The following is a 14505-nucleotide window of genomic DNA, read 5'->3' on the forward strand; positions in this document are numbered from 1 at the left end:
GGCATGTGGTTTGATGCAAGATTCACGTTTGACAGTGAGATAACCTGTCTAGAGGCAAAATGTTTTGGGATTCTGAAAGTTCTGAAAAAAATCCTGACATTTCTACCAGAAGCCACTAGAAAGTTAGTAGTCGCGGCTCTGGTAATGTCCAGACTGGACTATTGCAATGTGCTGTATCTGGGAATCTCACAAAGCAGACTACAGAGACTACAGAGGGTACAGAATGCAGCAGCTCTTCTGCTGCTTAAACTTCCAAGGCGATCACCTAATGGTCCTGCCCTCGCGAAATTGTACGAGCTGCTATTGGGCAAGAGAGTATCCTTCAAAGCTTTGTGCTATTGTTATAGAATCCTGAATGGAAAAGGGCATCGGTATCTGCACCCACTTGGCAAATCTTATCTACCCAGCAGAAGGTTTAGGTCTGCAGGGGCCTTTTTTGTCATCATCCCTACTGTGAAAAGAGCTTGCCTGGCATGCCGCTCTTTTAGTTGATTTGCCTTTAAACAGTGGAACGCCCTTGCTTCTTGAACTTCGACAGAAAAGCTCAGAACTAACCTTCCAAAAGAAACTTAAACTTGGCTATTCAGACTGGCTTAAAGTCAATCTTTGGAACATGCCTCATAGGTGGTGCCTGAGTATGTATTTTAGCGTGCAGAGACTTCGGTTGAGTACAGAATAGCTTGTTGAAGCTTGTCCAGTCAAGGTCAGATAGGAAGCCCTTTTGAGCTCCAGACCTCATGTTAATGTGATCTTATATAAGCATGAAATCTTTTGAAGTGCATGCAAATGAATTTATATGGATTCATATATATTTTGTAACAGTCACCATTTGGACCCTCTGAGCCCATCTTGCCTCCGGCTCTAGTTCTGACCCAGCTTCCAGCTCCATGACCTACGCCTGCTCAAGGTACTTCAACTCCAATGCCAACTCCATTGAAGCCGGCATAGGAGCAGTGGAGGAGGACCCAATAGTTCTCTCAATGGCAAGTTGGAGCCTTTATGACCTTGACTGAAGTCACACACAATTCTGCCGAAGGCACCACTTTTCCCACTTGATTTTCCACATCTTTAAGGGAGGCAACATACTTGGCATTCCTTTTTTGGAAAATACTCTGATAATGGCTATGACTGGGGTGATATATTTGCACAACTCTACCAGGATGATAACTGGTACGAGGGCTTGCAGGAGGCTAGTGGTCTTGATGCCTCCCTGGAAATGGGTCTTTTTTTTATCCCTGGACCAGCCATAGAGGAATCTGCTTTCTACACCATGGTAATGTGTAGGATGGTAGAGAAGCTTGACCTTCAGGTCCTCACCTTTCTGGTTAAAACGAATGTATTGGCAGAAGTCCTCCAACCGGGACAAACATTTTCTGAGCCCCTTCTTCCATTTAACGAGGTACTGGTGGATACCTTACTGGAAGCTTGGGCCAAACTTTCAATCAATCAAAACATTTCTAGGTGCCATTGCCCTTCTCCATGTGAGCCTGCTTTTCTCTGACAGCACCCTTCACCCAAGAGCTTAGTGGTGATAACCTCCATAAGCCGATCTAGTCCCTACACATTTCCTACCACTCCCACTGGCGGAGAATCTAGGCAGTGGAAACTTTTGGCAAATGTGTATTTTGTTCCACCAGTATGGCCCTATGATGTGTTAACATCAACTGATTGTTGGGGCACTACTTCCATGCCCTTTGGGATTCTATGGCACAAGTCCATCCTGGTGTGCCCAAAGACCATCGACCTGTTCTAGCTGAGGTGATTGAAATTGATCGCTATGCAGCTAAGTTTACAATTTGGTGTGTCTTGGACACCACTGATTAAATCCGGCGGGCCAAAGGCACCAGTGTTACCATTCACCACCTGATGGACATGCCCTTCAACGTGACTCATTAGGAGGCAGCGCTAGTTCCTCTCTTAAGCGTTTCTAAGAGAGCATGGCTGATGGCCTTTCCACTCCACTTCACCAACTGCTACAGTCCCACTTATACTTTCATGGGTTTAACTGAGGTGCCCCATACTGCCAGCCATTCCAGCCTCCCTAAAGGACCGGGCAGTTTCGCGGCCAAGGCCGAGATGCCCACTGCGGCCAAGGTCAATGTGCTACCAACCTATCTGTCCTGAAGCATCACCTGCCAAACCTCTTTACTGTGCCCTTACAGTAGCCCAGCCACCTGCAGAGTTCCAGAATCACCTGAATCTACCCAGGTTGGCAGGCAATAACTTCAGACAGGTGGGATTCTACAGATCACCCGCAGGGGTTACGTCTTACCCTTCCTTTCTGTCCATCGCCTCCACAGTGACTGACAGAGGACCATCTCTCCATTTTGCAGTAGGAAATGCAAGCCCCTTCTGTCAAAGGGACTATTGAGAGGATGCCTATGCCAGAAGTAGGTTGCGATTGTTACTCCTGCTACTTTCTGGCACCCAAGAAAGATGTAGGCCTGCAGATTATTTTAACCTCCACCCGCTCAATACCTACCTCGGGAACAAGAAATTCAAAATATTCAGCTTAGCCCAAGTCTTGGCTCACCACTGGACTGTGGCATTGGACCTGCAGGACACGAATTTACATATACCTTTCCTGCAGGCACACCAGTGCTACCTGCGCTCCGTGATGGGACAGGAGCATTGTCAGTTTGCGGTGTTCCCCTTTGGTCTCACCAGTGCTCCTCAGTGTTTATGAAAGTGATGGCAGTGATAGCGCTCACTGTCAAAGATCAGGGTGACAGTCTTCCCCTAGTTCAATGACTGACTGTTGAAGGAAGCTTTGCCCCGTACAGTTGTCACCCTCCTCTAGACTACAGCAACCCTCCTGTCGTCTTTGGGGGTCACTTAAAATGTGCTCAAGTAAAACCTGACTCCTTCTCAGATGCTCCCTTTCAATGGAGCCAATCTCGACATGGTCTACTTTCGTGCCATTCTCTTGGGAAAGAGAGTCCAAGAATAATCAGGCTACCATCCTCATCTTTCAGCCGCTACTGAACCTGATGGCTTCTTGAATCCTAATGGTTGAACATACCAGGAGGCACATGAGGGCTCTGCACTGGGATCTGTAGTCCCAGTGGGTTCAACATAAAGGAGACATCTCTGGCCACGTTCATATTTCAGGGGAGATTCCAAAATATCGGCAGTAGTGGGTGCTGGACCACAACTGGGTCACAGCAGAACTCTCTCACCTCCCCCCTGGAGCTGATGCATCACTTCCTCATTTGGGTGACCACTTGTTAGAGGGAGAGACTAAAGGCTTCTGGTCTCCAGTGGAGTCCTGGCTCCATAACAACCTGCTGGAGCTGAGGACTATCTATGTGGCTTTTAAAGCCTCTCTGTCCTCCATCAACGGGAGGCTGGTGCAGGTGCTTATGGACAACACGACCACCATGTGGTACTGAAACAAACAAGGCAAGTGGGGGTCACAACCTAGTGCCTGGAGGCCGTGCATCTCTGGAAAAGGCTGGACAGACAGGAATTTTTCCTGTGGTCAAACATCTGGCAGGATCCCTTAATGCCATACAAGCTGAGCTGTCGGCACCTAGCAGATTACAAATGGCAGTTATCCCTGGAGGAGATGCAAAGTCTCCGCGAATGGGGAGAACCTTGGCTAGATCTGTTCGCCACCACTGAGAACATGCATAATCAGCACTTCTTCTCCTTGGAGTTTCCAAGGCTTCTCTCACTCAAAGACTTGTTCCACCTCAAACTCAGAACTCTTGTATGCCTTTCTGCCAATACCACTCCAATCGCGAGTGCTCAAAAAGATCAGAAGCGAATGAGCCCACGACATCCTAGTGGCTTCGGATTGATGACGGAGAGTACGTTATCCTGAAATACTGGGCTTCAGCATCTGCCCTTCATTCAGGCTGCTCCTCCGGGAAGGCCTGCTCTCTCATCAACAGGGCAGGGCAGAATTCTGCATGTGGTCCTTCGCAATCTCCGCCTTCATGATTAGAAATTGAGCAGCCACAGTTGACCAACTTTAACATTTCTACAGAAGTGGTTGATGTCATTTTGGCCGCCAGGCGTTCTTCGGTGAAAACTGCACATGCATGTTATTGGGAGAAATTTGTGGTTTGATGAAGCACAGACCAGATTGACACTCTCTGGGCCAAGTTATCTGGTGTCTATTGTTTGTTTTGTTTTTTGCCCGTAAGGATTTGCTTTGGGCATGGCTTAAGGTTATCTTTCGGCCTTCATGCAGTTGCCAAATCAGCCATCCTTGTTTAAGTCACTAGCTGTGATGTAATTTTTTTAAGGGATCCAAACATGTTTCCCCCTTCTCCTTTTGTAACGTCCCAATGGCATCTCAATCTAGTCCTTACTAATGTTATGTTCGATCTGTTGGAGCCGCTTCACAGCAGCCCTTCATGACTTTTTACTATCAAGACAGTGTTCCTCATTGCCTACACTTCAGCACAGCGTGTCAATGAGCTCCAGGCTCTTTGTGTTAATCCACCATACACTATCTTCTTCACAGACAAACTGGTTCTGCAGACTCAGTCAGCCTTTCTGCCTATGCCTGTGGCGTTCCACAAGGCTCATCCCTAAGTCCGACACTTTTTAACGTCTATGTGTCGGACTTAGCTAGGGTAATTAAGAACTACCGGATGAGCCTTACATCTTACGCCGACGACACCCAACTGGTGATCGCGATCAAGAACGATGGTGAAGAAGTTTCGGCCAGCTTCCAGGAAGGTATGATAGCTATTAAGGATTGGATGGCCGAGAACTGCTTGCGCCTCAATTCAGATAAAACGGAGGTAATGATCTTCGGAAAATTATCCCCACATTGGTCCAATAAATGGTGGCCAACTTCGCTTGGAGCCCCCCCAGAGCCGGTACACAAAGTTAGGAATCTGGGAATTGTCTTTGACGACAACCTCAGTTTCGCTAACCATGCCAACCAGGTAGCGTCCTCCGCTTTCTACAAGCTTAAGATTATCAGAAAAATCCTGCCATTTTTACCTGAAAGTACAAGGAAAACAGTGGTGACTTCCTTAGTACTCTCGTCCCTTGACTACTGTAATGGACTCTTTGTAAACGCGCAGGCAAAGGTGGTGGCCAAACTGCAGCTTATTCAAAATGCTGCGGCAAGGCTGCTAGCAGGCATCCCCAGATTTCAGTCTACCAGACAGGCAATAAGAAACCTCCACTGGTTAACGGTGAGGAATCGCATCAGATTCAAGACCTTGTGTCTCACCTATAAAGCTCTCAAGGGTCAGGGCCCAGCGTTTCTTAAACAGAAATTATGTCACTACCTCCCGAAAAGATCTCTTCGATCGGAACAGAGGCTTCTTCTGGTTGTGCCACGAACTAGAACTGTTAAATGGGGCGATCGATGCTTTATTAACTCCGCAGCCAAACTTTGGAACACGCTTCCAATGGAATTAAAATCGGCACCTTCACTAATTCAATTCAGAAAACTTGTAAAAACATGGCTATTTGACCAATAACCGTCCAGGACAACTTTTCTCAAGGTAAACACCATGATTAACATGAGATCGCCAGCTTAAGTCGCAGCGCCGAGACACCCACGGGTATATGTTGCGCTTTAGAAATGTTTAAAATAAATAAATAAAGTGTTGATGCTGTTTAAAATTGGCCTAACTATCACCCTGCCAGAGTTCTGTGCTCCACCTCACCCCTCTAAGATTGAGTAAAGACTACATCACTTGGACCTCAGGAGAGAACTGATTTTCTACGTCAATCGTACCAAAGAACACCTAGTGGACAATCAGCTCTTTGTGTACTTCGGTAGAGCAAAAAAGGCAAGGGTGTGCAGAAAAAAATATTCTCCCACTGGATTTTGCTCTGCTTTAAGGTCAGCAATGCACTGGCTAAAAATCAGACTCCATAAGGTCTGTGTGGTCAGTCTATCAGGATACATTCACACAGCACTATTGTCTGGACAGCCAGGTTCGCTAAGAGGAACCTTTTCCAAACTCGGTTCTGCAGGACTTACTGGTTTGAGTCCATTCACAGACCTGCCTCCAATAGATATTGCTTTGGTATATTCAAGAGGTTAGGAATCTGTGGCAATTAGTCTCTATCTGAAAAACAAGTTACTACCGCACATCTACATATCTTCACGCTGCCCATGAACAATTTGCTCTTGGAATTTTGCGTCGGGGGGATACAACCTCAAAAGCAACTAGAATCGGCACAGTGGAAAGGCGTAAGAGGGTACCACATTATGCCACCTGACAGCGCACCAAGGTACTGCTGAAAAGTTTCCGAATCCAGTCTGACGCCTGGGGAATATTCAAAAATTGAGGAGCCGAAGGCTAGAAAGTGTCCCTGACAGAAAGAGCATTACTGAAGGCAAGTAAATTGTTCATCTACTGCAATATAGCAACATAAATGTAACAGCCTGTGGGTATGGCCAGATTTGGTTAAAGGCCATGGGGAAGGATCTTTTTTTAAATGTTGCTACTTCCCTCTATCCAATGTTGAAGCATGAGTGGAATACTCTGCTGTAGCCACAGCACCATTTCGTGCCAAGGAGATGTGACTCCTCAAATAAGAAGATAGTTTGCAATGTTTGGCGTACTGTAGCTCCATGTCATGTTTTATTTTGTTATTTAGTGCATTGATATTCTGAGATAACTTTCAGTACCAAAGGTTCCCATCTGTCGCTGTCATGTGTACGTATGATGTTTGTCTGTGGCAATAAGTCCTCACCTGAATATTTAACATTAAACTTATATATCTTCAGTAACCTGAACTTTTTACTCCCCGTAAATTCCCATTGTCCATATACTTCCATCCCAGAAGAATCTGTCGCCTATGTAAAACGTTTTGAAAACTCACTAGACAGAATGTAGTGTTATGACATGCTTGCTACTAAAGTCGGGCGGTCTAGCCACCCTAAAGCATTATGCCATTGAATTAGTAACAGGTCATATGTAATCCACAGTATTGCACAGACCCTGTCTCAGAATTTGGTATCTATGGCTTCCCAAGAAGCTTGAATGGCCTGCAAGATCAGTGTTGTCATGTGGCTAGTTACCTCTGCATTTTTGGTTGCTGTAGCTGCAGAGTTCTTAAGGTAGGAATAGGAGGGCACATCAACCTTAATACATGTGTTTAAGGTCCACTGTCTTTGGGTGGCTTGGTTTTTATCTTTGACCATACTGCTGTGGTCGGGAAATGGCAGCTCTGTTATCTTTGTGGCTATTTGTTGTTATATCAGGCTATTCTCATGTCCAGGCTTTCCCCGGTTAGGGCTTCTTTTCCTCCGCACCTCCTATGCGCCTTTTTTTGGAGTCATTGTATGTGCCCCCTCTGCCTGACCAGTTGGGATCATTTTCAGGCCAGGTGACATGAGACACACTCAGGCCCCTGCTCATTTCTTTCTTATGCAGGGACAGTTTCTGGGACTCTTGTGATTTAGAAATGAGGTCCCCCACTTTCAGCTGTCAATCTGCAAATGTGGGGGTATCTATTGATCGCCATGCTGGTGCTTTAAGAGAATTAGCCAATTATGATATAACATACATTGTCATGTCCATTTTGTCTTTTATACATGGATCTTGTCACCAGCCCTGCATTACTAAGCAGGGAACTGGGGCTAAAACATATCCTTCTTTTACCCAGCCATTTAAGCACAGACTCCCAAAGATGTTAGATCTTTTTACACTCCCATAACATATGTTTCTAATTCCCATTTTCATGAAAACAACTAATACAGGTACATTGGCTTATTTATGTAAATATGTTAATAGGTGCTGAAGTTAACTGCAACTAAATATACTGAAAATTACAAAATGTCGACTCTGCGGATATCATACTGAATCTCTAGTTCATTTGTTTTGTGTATGCCCATCCCTTATGGTATCTAGAAGACGCTTTATACGGGACCTATTGTACAACCTGAATATAAGAACATGTCGCCAGGCCGTTATTTTCTGGCTGGGAGGTTCATCCCCAATCCTGACTTGTCGGGGTCTCAAATTTATGATGGAAATTAGAAAGCACCTACAGGCCTCCCAATGATCATTTTACATATTGCCTTGCCCCTACCCTATTTGCCAGTGACCCCCAGCCCACTCTATAAATCCCTATGTTGTAAGAGGGGGCGGGTTTCGAGTAGAGCTCTAGTTTTAACTCTTTTTTAAATTTTGTTATTTTCTTGTTTTTATAATGTAACCTGTGTTGCAAACACTGGTTAATCTTACCTTTTCTTATTGTAAGGATTTTTATTAATTCAACAATAAAAACATATTGTATTGTACTGAAAATTACTGTAAGTGATAGAGGTTAGTAGTTTAAAGCTAACACATTTCTTTTTTTTATCCTCCCCATTCCTCCCCTGGAAACTGAAAGCCTAACTCTGATTCCCAAGCAGTTCTAATTTTTCAACTTTCTAAGGCTATGAATTTCTTATAAACGTTTGTTATTTCACCTTTGCTGGGCTTATATGAAATGTTCCGGTCAGACCCCGCTAACGAGGCCATGGGGCAGGTGGGGGTTACTGGGCTACAACAGTGGGTGTTGAGGATTTTTACCACTGCTATTCTGGTCCCTGCCTTACTGTGGCTCTGCAATCTGTGACACATACAATCCTATACACACTTGACCCTCAGTAGTAGTGAGGATGAGCAGTTAAAGGCTTCTTAGGGAGATTACTGTGAGGGTTACTCAGGTTCAAGAATCAATTCCAACCCCTGAGCAGCATAATAGTATCAATATCCAGCCAAGGACTTCTCTTGGTAAAAAAAAGAGAAGCACTTTATTACTCAGAAAACATAGAATTCCACTGCACAGTCAATAATGGACGAATACCCTGGTTCACAGGTGTGTCTCTGTGCTCTAGGATATTCTGTCTAATACTTCTCCACCTTCCCCTCAGAGGTCCCCCATCTCTTGGCTGCCCCCTCACGTTCAGCATTTGAGGCAGATCAGGGGAGTAGCTCACAATCCCTGTCACGTTTTAATCTAGTCTTAGCACTCAGTCTCTCGGGCTATTTTGGCTCTCACCAGTGCAGGGCCACATTGGGACCTCGCATGAAAGTTGGCCCTCACCAGCAACAGGAACCTCCAAGTGGCAGTCTTCCCAGGAGCTGTGGGGCAGAGCGTCACCTGGAGGGTTGCAGCAAGAGTAGGGGTTCTGAGGGGGTCCTTTTCCAGGTGGTGGGCTGCAGATCACGGCTCAGTCTGAGGCTCCGGTGGGTACTTGATTCGAGAAGCCGATCACTTCAACATTCCAATGAGCTATTGCCACTTCTTCTAGAGCGCAATGGCCGCACTCCCACAGATGACGATTCTTCAGTGAGTCAGATGCTAGGCACTATCTTAAGCACACAGTGCCTAGAAGCAGAAACCTCAATTCTTCACAAGGCACGTTGAGGGCACCTCTTAATCTTCTGGATTGGCTGAGACACAACAACAGACTTGGCAGGTCCATTATCGTGCATTCTACTTGTGGGGCACAAAGCCCACTAGCAGATGCTTACATTAGCTTCAGTCCACATGGGCACACCGCACCAGGTGGAGAAGTGTGGCTCAATGGTTAGAGTGGCAGACCCTGATGCAGAGGTCTAGCCTGGGACCAGGGTTCAATTCCCCGCCTCGGCGGGTCTTTGGCTCAAAAATTCCACGGACCTGATAATTCTCACCTCAGTGCCTATTCCAATCATGGAGTCCCACTCTGCAACTCTGGGCAATAGCTTGCTTAATCTCCACAACGGCCACCACAACGCTAAGGATGCCTAGCCTCCACCTTGGGGGTGCCCAGGAGTGGACGCCTCACAGGGAAAGCCAGGATGGGTTCCACAGCGGTATTCGTACAAGCGCCTTGAGACCCTTGCGGGTGAGTAGTGCGCTATACAAGTATCAATTTACAAGTATCAATTTACATTTACCAGGTGAATGGCGGATATGACGGGGATAGATGGCACAGGTCACACTGCCTTAAACAGCAGTATAGTGAGTCCTTCAGGGCACTTGCTTAGCGAGTTTCTGCAGACGAACCCCACACCGGGGTCAATTATGGCAATCCCTTCCATGATCCTGCAGGGTTATGCTTTGTTTCCTCACTCAAATGTCCGATGTCTTGTCACCCAGAACAGTTCAGTAATTCCTCATTCAGATCGGACTCCAGGCGGTGTTCCCTCATGTCTGGGAAGTTGACTGTCAATGCAACAGGTCCCCTTGACTGCACAGTAATCCCTGAGTACTCTGCGGAGTAGCCCCTCCTTGGTAGGAGAGAAGACAACGAACAACGACGGATACTGAGCTCCAGTCTCCATACCAGTTTTGCAGAGGAAAGATGGGCATTCTAGATCTGCCTCCTTGGAACCAGTCTGGGTCGGTTTCTCTTTCATATGTCTTGGCTAGGTGAACCTCCAGGTCCGGGCTCAGTCTGCAAAGATGCTTGATCCAGCTGGACAGTCTAAAGGTGGAGTGCCAACTACAGACTCACAAAGAGGTAAGAGCATGCTGCATACATCTATTTCTCCCTTCCCACGGCGATCAACAAGAGAGATAAGAATCTATGCTCCTTCAAAGGGGTCCTTCCCTAACAATGCATGCCTCACCATGTACCTAATGTCATCTACCTACTGGCAGCTGCAGTCAGGGTCATTTACAGCCAATCATGAAAGGCACTGGCACTTATCCGGAAAGCCTGTGTCCTTTATCCTCACCATAGCATCTGGTGCTCCCCCCTATCATCTCAGATATGACCACAATACACATATGCTGTCTGGAGAAAGCAACTTCTCCTCCATCTTGTACTCTGATCAAGGCTGTGGGCTTCCAAAATGGAATCCTCAGGCCTGTATCACTCCTGCCAGGCACGCTATCACATTTAGCACACACTCACGTGTGCAATGCATGTGATGTCTCTTTTAGGATTCCAGTTTCATCCTGAGCAGCAAAACCTTATATCAATAGGCCTGTAAGCAAACATTTGTCACATAGGTAAAAATCTGTCACTAAAATTCACCAACCATTATACGCTGCCACCATCACTCTCGACATGTGAAACATGTGACAGGGACTGTAGTCCCCTGTCACTGTGAAAGTGTGCTTGGTGTGCCCCTCTCGATTCGGGATTAGGGCCACAGGAAATTAGTGAATGGCATGACCAGAAATCAAACAGACAACCATTGGCAAAGCCAATGCGTTTTGCCTTTGTGACCTACTGGCTTTGCCGATGGCTTTTAGCCACACTGCATTGCATCTGTGACGCTCTGCAACGTGGCTAAAGTAACAAGCATTTGCAATGCAATAGGTCTCGCATTATTAACGTTTGAGCTATTGGCATTGGTAAATAATGCAACCCCAATAGCTCAAACTTTAATAATGCGAGACCTATTGCATTGCAAATGCTTGTTTTACTAGATTTCAGAGCAGCATCCCCAATTTGTCAAACGCAGTCTACTCGCTCATAGGCAATGTCCACTAATTCGCTCAATTCTCTTTTCGTGGGTCACACACAATTCTTCCCTGCGCTTGCTTTTTGTCATGCTTACTTTTAACACTCCCCCTTCCCAACACATCTTTAAAAAAAAGCACACTCTAATATCACCTTCAGTGGCTAATATCATCACGGACAACACCATATTGCTCCTAATTCTCGGCACCGCAATGAAACAAAGCGCCAAAGGCAAAAACACTAAGCCTTAACATGCAAAGTAAACAACGTTATTAGCGTCCTGTAGCCGTTAACGGCATATTGTCCCTGCGCTTGCTTCTTGCCATGCGTATTTTTAACAACCACCCCCCCAACCCTCCTAAAAAAAAAATTGCACTCTAAACTGACCGCCTTCAGTGGCCACTATCATTGCGGTCAACACCATATTGCTGCCGATTCTTCAGACCGCACTAAACCAAAACAGCTTTATTTGTGTTTTCTTTTCCCGCCTGTCAAAATACGAGATAAGTGGCGTCTTTCTGGCCCCATAGCTTGCAAGGCGTGCACTAAGCAACATTTGCAAGTGCCCTTTCAATGCTGCTTTATTTGTATAAATTACTAACAAGCACACTAGAAATGGAAGTGTGCGGTCAGGGTGCCCTTCAAATTCGGCTTTATTAGTGTTTTCTTTTTCCAACTGTCAGGAGCGCCAAAAGCAAAACAAAACGTTTTAACATGCAAACTACAATGCTTTATCAGCGTACAGTACAAACATCGCCTCGGACATGTGCGCTTTAAATCCGCCTTTATTTCTGTTTTCTTTTACCAAGTGTGAGGAAAGGGAATAAGTGGCGTCTTTCTGGCGCCATGGCTTCAGTAAGCAACGCGTGCGAAGAGCAATGCCATCTAAGAAATGGAAGTGTGCTTTAACAAAGTGCACTTAATAAAGTACATTCTTTGTATTTGTGACACGGCAGTAACAAATAGTGTAAGTAAGCATCTGTGGGGGAATTGCTGTTCAAAGAAAGTGCCTTATTTGCAGTGAATTAGCTGATAAAACCAGTTATTTTCTGCTTCTCAGCATCTTCTGAGTGTTGCTTTGTATGTCCATAAAGGAGAAATCTGCAGGTTTACAACTGGCGCCTGGCACGTGTTGTTGCCTTAATTGTGGCGGATTAGCTGGTAAAAGCAAGTTATTTACTGCTTTTCAGTGTACTGTGAGCCGTTACTTTACCTCCTGGGGGATAGGCATGTGTATAGCTGGTGCCGCGTTTATGAGCTTCCTGCTTTGTTGTTTCACCTTTAAGCCTCTGCTTTGTAGTGCGGAAACGCTCAGTTGTGGGAAAAAGTGTCCGGCTAACTGGCGCCTTATGTGGTTTAGTAACAAGCATATACAAAATTCGAGCGTGCTTTAACATTATCCTATTATTATCTGGCATAAGTATTCACTTTACATACCCATATATGTGAGCAAGTGTGCTAAATTATTACTAAAAAAGCTATTATTGTCGACCAAACTTAAACGCCTACAAGCAACCCTTCTAATAGTGCAATGGTATCATCAATGTTCTGCGTATGCGAAGGGACTGTAAGTATTAACCTAAAACTACTGCCTTTCTTAAATAACAAAGCGCCAAACTTGCTATACACAACAAAAAACCCAGGCCCAGCGCTAAAACTTACAAGGTAAAAAACATTCGATAAAAGTGCCCACCATCAAACAGTACATTTCCAATAACTCTCAGTTGTGGGAAAAAGTGTCCGGGTAACTGGTGCCATATGTGGTTCTTACAAGCATATAACAAGTTCCCGCCGGGCCGCCGCGCTGCCTGTGACGACCCGGAAGCGGTTGGGCAGCCGGCCAATCGCAGTGCGGCCCCAACCGGAAGTCCCGCCCCCATCGCGGCGCGAGAGAAAAGCCACTGTCCGAGGGCTCCTGATCGAGTCCCGGTCCCGAGATGGGGGACCGGGTGAAGAGCGGCCGGGCGCATGGGGAAGGCGGGGCTCTCATGTGGTGAGAGAGCCCCGCAAAGCTAACGCCGCCCGAGAGCCAGAACCGCCGCCGAGCACCGCCAGAACAGGTGAGTGTGTTGAGGGAGAGGAGGGGTGAGTGGGGGTGGGGTGTGCGCGTGTGTTTGTTGTAGTGTGTCTGTGCGTGCGTGTGTCTGTGCGTGCGTGTGTCTGTCTGCGCGTGTGTCTGTTTAAGGGGGGGGTGTGTGTGTGTGTGTATGCAGTGTGTGTATGTGCGCATGCGTGCGTGAGCCTTTCTTTAAGGGGGGTGCGTGTGTGTGTATGCAGTGTGTGTATGTGCGCGTGCGTGCGGGAGACTTTCTGTGCATGGGAATATCAGGCACGGCGACGCGACGTGCGCGCTCACGAGCTACAATCTCCAGGAGGACAAGCTCGTCACAGTCTGCAGTCCACATTCCCCGGAAAGTGACAACATTAGTTGTCTCCCTAGACAGCAAAGCTTCGCTTTGCTTTCGTCTAGCGAGACCTAAAAACAAAGGGCTTTGATGCATATCATTTTGTAGGCACATGCTTCACACATGTGCTCACCTTCAAACTGATGCATGATACATAAAATGCCAAGAACCAATGCTTATACTCAGATCGGAACCCAGGTCAATAATCTGGTACAAACACAATGGTCCCAAGGGTCGAATCCATCCATGGATCTTCTAACCCAATTCAACCAATCAAATAGGCATATATTAGTATATCATTCAATGGATCACAATGCCCAGCTCCATTGCAAATGTAGTGTATTATTCCATCAACATAATCCAGCATACATTACGGTCCAGTGCAGATGAAGCAAGGTGCAAAACGGCTCAGTGTGTGATACAGAAGTAAATATATACATGCACAACCAACTTAGGGCATCAGCGTATTGCCCATCACAGAGTCAAATTGAATACATCATAGTTTTAACATCGTGTAAATGACAAACCTGCTGTTGATGTTTCAACACTTGTGCAATAAAGTGGCAGATCTCTTCAGGACAGCGCCATGTGTCTAGTGTCCTGCAAAAAGAAGAACAGGGCCCTTTGTATGAAGTGTGTGCTATAGAGGCACTCATTGTTACAATATCCATTTATTCACATACCTCGGTTGAAGATAATTGGTTCTAAAACACTGTTCATCTC

At 46.1% G+C, this 14505-nt stretch overlaps 1 protein-coding gene across 1 annotated transcript in view; it reads right to left on the reverse strand.

The window, feature by feature from the left end:
* LOC147747121 (voltage-gated potassium channel KCNC1-like) overlaps positions 1 to 14505 on the reverse strand; it is a 78513-nt gene that overhangs the window by 44240 nt on the left and 19768 nt on the right. The window contains exon 2 of the mRNA XM_086952373.1: positions 14310 to 14382. The gene's annotated coding sequence lies outside the window, so the exon portion shown is untranslated. The remainder of the gene's footprint in view (positions 1 to 14309; positions 14383 to 14505) is intronic.

The sequence above is a fragment of the Lissotriton vulgaris genome, chromosome 1_1, assembly GCF_964263255.1.
Source record: "Lissotriton vulgaris chromosome 1_1, aLisVul1.2, whole genome shotgun sequence".
NCBI classification, from domain to species: Eukaryota; Metazoa; Chordata; class Amphibia; order Caudata; family Salamandridae; genus Lissotriton; species Lissotriton vulgaris.